This window comes from Myotis brandtii, unplaced genomic scaffold (assembly GCF_000412655.1).
Source record: "Myotis brandtii unplaced genomic scaffold, ASM41265v1 scaffold513, whole genome shotgun sequence".
In the NCBI taxonomy this organism is placed as follows: domain Eukaryota; kingdom Metazoa; phylum Chordata; class Mammalia; order Chiroptera; family Vespertilionidae; genus Myotis; species Myotis brandtii.
The window spans coordinates 3,519,171-3,527,572 of record NW_005369552.1 but is presented as its reverse complement, the minus strand read 5'-3'; positions in this window follow the sequence as shown (position 1 = coordinate 3,527,572).

Genomic DNA, 8,402 nt, shown 5'->3' with positions numbered 1-8,402 from the left:
GCCCAGCCACTCCTTTCGCATCTCTCACTTCCTACCAGTGTCTATGCAGTCTCCACTTTCCATCTTTGGTTATCTGGGTTCTTTCCAGGTAGTCTTCAGTAGATTTTTCAGGGTGGTTTTTCTGTATTTTAGTTATATTTCCAATTTGGTTGTGGGAGAGTGTTAGTGTAGCTTCCACTTACTCCGCTGCCATTTTTAACCTCCTCATTCTTTAATTTTTAATTGTGGTAAGATACATATAACATAAAATTTACCATCTTAACTACTTATAAGTGCCAGTACTTAATACATTCACACTGTTGTGCAACCATCACCACACTTCATCTCCTGAACTTGGTGATTAGACCAAGGAATGAGAGGCATTTATCTTCGCCTACTTTTCTGTAGAACCAGCATGGCCCAGTGTAGGGAGATAAGGGCAGGTAGTGTTATCAGACAGGGGGCCTAACCCTGAGTGGTAGTGTGTGGATTCTTGACTTCATGCAGGACAGATTTCACAACACGGGTCCTGGTGATTTTGAGAGTACATTTATTAAAGCTGGGGACAGTGAAACAAGAAAGGGCTTAGCGTAGAAGAAGCAACAGGAGAGAGCCTAGGTGAGGCTGCTTTAACTCACTTGGAAGTCAGAGAAAAGGGGGCCTTAGAGACAGGTTCAGGGCCCTGGACTAGCTGCCACTGTCCATTGCTCCCCTGGTTGCAAGTCTTGTGGGGACCCTTAGAGTTTAGGAGATGCAGGCCTGTGGGGGAAGAAGAGAAAGAAGGGAATGGTGCAGGCATGCTCCCAGGAGGGAGAGCGCAAGCTTGGTCTTTTTTCTTAAGGGTTTTTCTCTCTCTCTTGCAGGTGGGAACCTTAGGGGAGGGTTCAAGGGAGGGTCTCAGCAGAATATTCATCAGTTTTCCAGGTGTGCTCTTTCAGGACGTGGTCTTTATTAATTGGTCAGCACCAGGGCAGGGGGTCATTAGTCATTGCAACTGGTGTCACCCATCTGGTTTTGCTGCTTTTTTGGGCTCGGAGCTGAAATACAACTGAGGCCTGGATGTTATCTCTAAGAAGGTGACCTTCTGTATCTGCTATAAATTGCTCAGCCAGTTTGTTCAGCTGTCAGTCTCAGTTTCCCCATTCCACTTGCCAAGGGATTTTTCTAGGATTTTACTATCCTTACTACTCTCAGGTTCTCCTTAATCAGTTTGTGACCTCCTGCAATCACTTCTTTTGATCTATAAAATGAGGGGTGTGATTAGCTGATCTTGAAGTTTTGTTCAGCCCTGAAAATATGTTTCTCTGAATATTTTGCAAAACCAAACACGCTGATTGGATTCTTACTATCCTTACTACCCTGGTGACTCTGACTCATAACCAGCACTGCTTATTCTGTAATAGGACCTTCATGGTCCCCAGGTTTTCCCAGCTTTGGGAGCCCCAGGGCTTAATTCTATCCACACCCTCAGGAGGTCAGGTGGTTCCACAGAGCTCCTGTGAGAGGAGCAGTGAGGCAGTCCTGCCTCTAACAGCCTTGAGAACAGCAATGTCAGCCATGGAGTACATTGTAGGACCTCAGAGAGCGGCCCTTGACCACATGGGATGACCAGACAAAAATAGGGCTTCTTGGAGTGTCCTGAATCATGCAGATAATACATTTACTGGTAAAAGTTTAGTGGTGACCTCACTATACTCATAGGCTGGGGGGCTTAGGGACAAGTGACTCATGCAGATGACATGATGGTCTAGGAAAGGCTGTCTTATGTCATGAGGACCCTTGCTTTGACGTAAATATTTTCCTTTTTAGGTGGACCTGCCAGTGCCAAATGCATACCATTGATTTTTGTCTTCTTCCAGCTCAGCTTCAAGGATGCAGTCTTCTGGAAAGTGAGAGAGGGGTATAGGTCTTTCCAGGCTAGAAGAAGAAGAATCAGATATGGGAATTGGAACCCATGGTCACACAGTTGACAGGCAACAAGGATAATTTGTCAGTTACATGGATTTTCCATGTTAGAATAAGACCCAGGGTAGCTGAATCTGTTGGGTACAAGAGCATTTTCCCTCCATTTTCCAACTACCAACTCATGGGATGTTTTCCAGGTGGATGATTTTCTGCATTCGGTCAACTTATTTTTGTTGTGCTTGTGTTTGATACGCTGGCATCCTGGAAGAGTTGTTACTGACACCAAGAATCCAATCAGCGTGTTTGGTTTTGCAAAACCAATATTCAAAGAAACATAATATTTTTAGGGCTGAACAAAACTTCAAGATCAGCTAATCACACCCCTCATTTTATAGATCAAAAGAAGTGATTGCAGGAGGTCACAAACTGATTAAGGAGAATCTGAGAGTAGAACCCAGGTGACTCTGACTCATAACCAGCACTGCTTATTCTGTAATTTCATAGTTTGGATTCCCATAGAGTGGCCTAGGGCTAATTTATTTATTTGGGGTGTGTGTGTGTGTGTGTGTGTGTGTGTGTGTGTGTGTGTGTGTGTGTTTTCTTGGAAGGAATTTACAGACTGTTTCCGGAGATACTTATAGTCAAATTGGACAGAATAATAGACATAGAAAAATGTAGTGATTTTCTTACACAACATCAAGGTCACTCATGAAATCCATTGTCTCACCCTCATTCACTCTTGGAGAGCAAACATCAGGCAAGTTGTATGTTTTGATTTTGTTGAACTGAGTACCCTCCCTCTCTTTCCATTTGCCCCCCCCCTCCCTTCTCCTTCTTTCTCCTCTCCCTGCCACCTTGCCCTCCCTCCCTCACCCTTCCTACATATGCAGTCTGATTCTCTCAGTCCTTGTGGAGCAGCATCCAGCCCAGGCTTTTGTGCATGTCAGCACATCCCTGCTGCCGCCCCCGCCCCCCCCGTGCTTTTGTTTTTCAAATTGTGGGCCTATCAAAATTAATGAACTCATTTATTTTCTCTATATCAAATGCACACAGAAATTATTATATTTCTAAATGGGCCAACACTGCTGTGTGGCCACATCTGAGTCTTCTGAGAGCTGTCGGGGCCCCTCTTTATAACCTTGGGAATGCCTTTGAGGGCTCAACTGTGTAAATGTGACAAGAGAGGAGTCCTTGATCTATGCTTGCCTGGTCCCTTGGGGCTATACGCAGGCCAGTGGCAAGGTTATGCCATGTGATCAGCATTCTAGGAGGCTGCCAAGGAAAAGCCTAAGAGACATCCTTTTGCTGGCATAGCAGGTGTCCTGCTATGAGTTGTAACATAACCAGTGAGCAATAGCTCATGTAATGACCTTCTTTTCCATTTATTACAGGGCAAGCATTTCTTGGAAATGCATATAATTCACTGAGCTCTAAATCAAGGCTCCATCTACCCTGGCCCTCAAAGCCTCTTGCTCTAATTTTGACTTTTATAGACTTTGACACTAAACCCGTCATTTCGCCCTTTCATTTGTCAGTGTAGGAAATGGTCCTCTGTGATCCATCTTCAGCATGGTCGGCTTTTGATGGAATTTGCTGAATTTCCCCAGGGCTAACAGAATGTAGGGAGGAGGGAAGAGTATAGAGAAACAAACAACTATGCACATGGGCCAGCATCATGGTGAAAACCCCGGAGGCACCTGCCTCAACTAGACAGGGGGAGGTGGAAGCAACTAGAGAAGACCTCAGCCCAATTTTTTAAAATGGCCCAATGGGAGACAGCAAGACCTAGGCGACATATGAGGAAACAGGTGAGCCCATGATGCTCAGCCAATGAGGAACCAGAGGAGGGACTGGATAAGTGGGCTGTGTTTGCTGCCCCGGGTGTGGTTGTACAACTGGGCAGACACCCCCTCTCGAGAGTGTATTAAAAGTCTCGTTATCGCCATACTTCTGACTCCGAGCTCATTATTTGAATTTGGACAGGTGAGCATTTCTCACAATTTGGGGGCGCATCTGGGACTTCTATGTACATGGAGAGGGTGGCTCTGGTTAAGGGGAGATGAGTCCCACCTGATTTGGGGTGGCCTTTTTGCCTGAGACCTGTGTCTCTTCGCAGACTCCATAGAATAGGCCTGAACTGTTTTTCTTCAGAAGATGGCAAAAATGACTCAAGGAGGACAGAAAAATACAGGTACACACGTGGCAACCAGACAAATCTCATGCATGGGCCAAGATGGGAAATTGGACTTTAAGTACTTCCTTGGTGATTGGTATCCTTGGAAGTCGAGTATATGTAACTGGGATGTGTCTTGGACATAAAGCGTGTGTGGAGTTCTGATCTGCAGTTCTGTTCTCCTGAGAGGGAAGCGGCCAGAGAGGGATAAAGAGGATCTCGGGGAGTTCAAGAAATCTCCAATATGAGGGATTGAGCACATAGTCACAGGGGACTTTCTGAGGATGAGAAACAAAAATTCTAGGCCTATGGAAGACATTCCTCTGTATAGTCCATTGGGGAGAATGCTGAGGTTCTGGAGGGGGGCGGGCAGTCCCCAAACCAGGGACAGGAGACATTGCTCTACTTCGGTGGTTTATTTTTTATGCAGGGCATTCTGTGGTGTCTGTGACAGGACAGACAAGGAGCACAGTGTGAGGCTTTTATCTGTGGTTTGTGCACACCTGTAAATATTGTATATAAGAGTGTTTCTGTTGATGTTCTGTGTCTCTTTGTTGTTTGGTTTAACTTGTTTAAAGATGGGGCACGTCCCATGGGGGGGGGGGGGGGGGGCAGCTATTTGTGGTGAGACTGAACACCTGGCAGAGATTGCAGGAATGCCCCAGCAGCTACTGAGAATTCTTAGTTTTGGGGACTCTTCCTGCTTTCCCTCTCAGGGTGTCAGCCGCCAGAAACTCTTAGCTAGTGAAAGTCCTTGTCTGTGTGTCTGTAATGTAATTTCAGTTATTGATGTACTTTGCTTGCTTCCTATCTTTTGGGGACTCAGTTTGCTCTTCGCTGGTTTATGAACATAGGGAATCCTCTGACTGCTGTGTGGGCTTTATGCCACTCAGAACCAAAGGTCATTTTGCTGTGCTGAGTTAGTGTGAAATAAGATTCTAAGGCTAATGTCCCCATCCATACTTTTGAGAATATTCATTTATTTACTGTAGGGGTTTTTGTTTGTTTGTTTGTGTTTTTAAGATCTCTTCTTATATTTGAGATTTCATGTTGTTACAGTCTACTCAGAAAGGAAAATGTGGGAAACAAAACATTTTAAACCCCCCCCCCCCCCCCCTGCCCAAGTCTTTTTCCTAGGAGAATCAGATCCGTAGGCTGCAGAAATAGCAATTTTTGTAAAGAAAAATAAAATAAAATAGTACTTTCACATTAAAGCCACTGAAGGCCAGTGAGTTATCCCTGTTACAAAATTTGCCAAGAAAATTCCGTGGGTAATAATAATTGGCTTTAACATATCAAAGTGGTTAAGATGTAATAAACAGATGTAACTAAAATGAAAGGGTTTATGATAAAGCTTTTCAGTGATAATTTTATGTCTAAATATAATTTTCCAAAGTCTTTGGTAACTTAAAACTTTGGAGTTTGCTGGGTTAAATAATAAAAATTATTAAATATCTAGGTATTTTGAGATAATAGGATGCTAAAATATTAATTAATCTGAGTTTGTCTACTTTTGGATTTTTATTACAGAGAATCTAGAAGATATATTTGACTCCGTTAATAAATATTGTATTTTATTTGAAATATCTCTTAAAAATGTGAATGTATTGCTAATCTAAGGAATGTTAATTACTTACAAATCACTTAAATTCTAAGGTTTCTAGAGATTAAAAATTCCAGCTAATTGGAAAGAAATTATGGATTTGGTGTAATAGAAGGCATGAGGCATAGAAAGGTTTGTGAACATTGTAGAAAGCTTTGTGAAAGTTATGAAAGGGTTATGAAGAGAAATCTTGAAAGGATTATAGGTAATCTAAATAATAAATTTAATTAGATAAATGATTCTAAAGTAAGCTAATGCAGAATTTGTTTAGTCTTTTTTAGTCTGCTAAAATAGAAAAATTCTCTCCTGTTTTTGCCCAGGAAGCAAAAATTATAAATTATTGAAATGGTTATATAGTATATTATGTTAATCAGGTACTTAATTAGTTAAGAAAGGGTGATTTTCTTAATTGTGGGAACTGAAGTTTTGTTAGACTGTTTGTTTTTAATACTCCTTTGTCACTTTGAATGAATGAATACTCTAATACTGTTTCATAATAATAAGGATGATATATAATCTTTTGGTAAGATTAGTTTGACAACCTTACCAGGGTTTGAATTTTAGGAAACTTTTCTTGAATTAGAATTGGCTTTAGGTCAGTCCAATAGGCCCTGGAATGCCTCAAGGATTTGTTTTCTCTCTTTATAAAAGAAAGTTTTATACTTAAGGTACATGGGAAGCTTTGTCAAATAAAGAAATAATAACTACATTCTATTTATATATACATGTTATTAAAATAGATTCTGATATACTTTCATTTATAACTAATTATTATTAGTTATAATATTGTGGAATATTGTGTTTTGCAGAAAGGACATGATTACATGTCATTTGCAATATAATCAAATCCATAATCATGTCATTTAAAATTCTTCTTGTCATTAAAGACAGTCATTCTTTTGTTATAATGCATTTGGAAAAATGTTACATCTTCTGAGGGATCCATGGAAAGGACTCTGACATGTTCAGATCATCTCCTTAGAACTGGATGAAAATTATTAGAACTCTATAGAGTATCTGGATTTATAGAAGTACTTGAAAGAACAATTAGGAGAAACAAAAAATTGATTATGGAACTGAATGAACTGAAAATAATTATATAGTTTTTGTAACTTTTATTGAAAGTATTCCTGATTTTTAATCTTTTTGTTTTTCAGACATATGGAAACTTGTTTCTTTTCTTAAAGCAATTTAGTAAATTATGTATTTTTCTCCCCACCTGATCCCTCCAGAATTTTGCAATTCTTAATAAGTGAGTCTTGGCAAAACATTTCTTTGCATGAATTCAATAAGACCAGTTTTCAATTGTGGTTTTATCAACCAAGACTTTGGAATATCACGTCTGAAAGAGACATGCCCTGACTCTGGTTGTCACCAGAAAGCTTTAAGGAATGAAGATTGACTTTGAAGCCAATGTGAGCGCCTTAAAGAAATAGCCTGGTACCTTGCTTGGTCAGTGTTTCATGGCAGTCTTTCCAGGTAAGGAAAAAAGGTTGCTTTCCTGAGAGGTGGCAAGAAAATAACCCCAAGACTTTTTGGGAACCTCAAGAATGTGAGGAATTTGCCCAAGTCTACAGGTATCTGTAGGCAAACCTTATGGAACCTATCTGGCTCAGCTTCTCTGCCCTGAGCTGCTAATTACAGCTCAATCATGAGATTTTAGCAAAGCAGATTTAAAAAAAAGCCTATGTGATCAATTGCTATTCTTGTTGTGTTCATATAAATGATTAGGCCAAATTAAAACTAGACTTAATACAGTAAGTAAGTTTGTTTTAATTTGGCTCCTTAATAAAAATGAAGGTGATTTTAGGGGGGGGGGGGGATTGTGTTTCAGTAGACTCTATAACACACAGTTGTGAATATTAGACTCAAAACTTTATTATTTTTTTTCACCTGTGAATTAAGCTGGTACCTGAATTTATCTCTAGCTTTTACCCCAATAACACTAAAATGTATAACACAATTTGTCTCCACCAGGTTACAAGCCCTACTTGTACTCAGGGAATATCACCTCTAGATACCACTGCCACCCGCTTCCATGCCCAGGCCCTATCGTCCCTCTGACAGAGAGCAAGGGTCTCTTGGCTCTGAAAGAAATCTTCAACCCTCCTAAGCTTGAAGCAACTATGACAGTAACTCTGTGCCCCCCTTTTCTCTGAAAGAATTCAGAGCCAAGATCTTGAGGAGGGATTGGTAGGCAGTTAAATAGACATAAGCAGAGCAAGGACAATAGGCCAACTGGAGGAGAAATGAAAGAGACCCTGAGGTGTGCTTCTGACCACTCCAACTGCTCTGAAGCTGGCAATGGAGGAAACTGTGTAGACTCTCTCTCCTTCTCCCTTCCTCTAAGGAAGCCAACAGGTTTTAGAACAGCTAATGGAGATAGGATCAATTAGTGTAAAAAGAAGAGGAGGGAATTTGTAGAAAATGGACCTCTGTGATCCATCTCTAGCATGGTTGGCTTTTTGTTGTTGTTTTGTTTTTATTTATTATTATTATTTTTAAAAATTTCTTTATTGATTAAGGTATTACATATGTGTCCTTATCTTCCCATTGCCCTCCCCAACCCCCCACTCATGCCCTCACCTCCCTGTTGTCTGTGTCCATTGGTTAGGCTTATATGCATGCATACAAGTCCTTTGGTTGATCTCTCCTCACCATAGCTAAGAGTTGGAAACAGCCTAAGTGCCCATCAACAGATGAGTGGATTAAAAAACTGTGGTACATCTACACAATGGAATA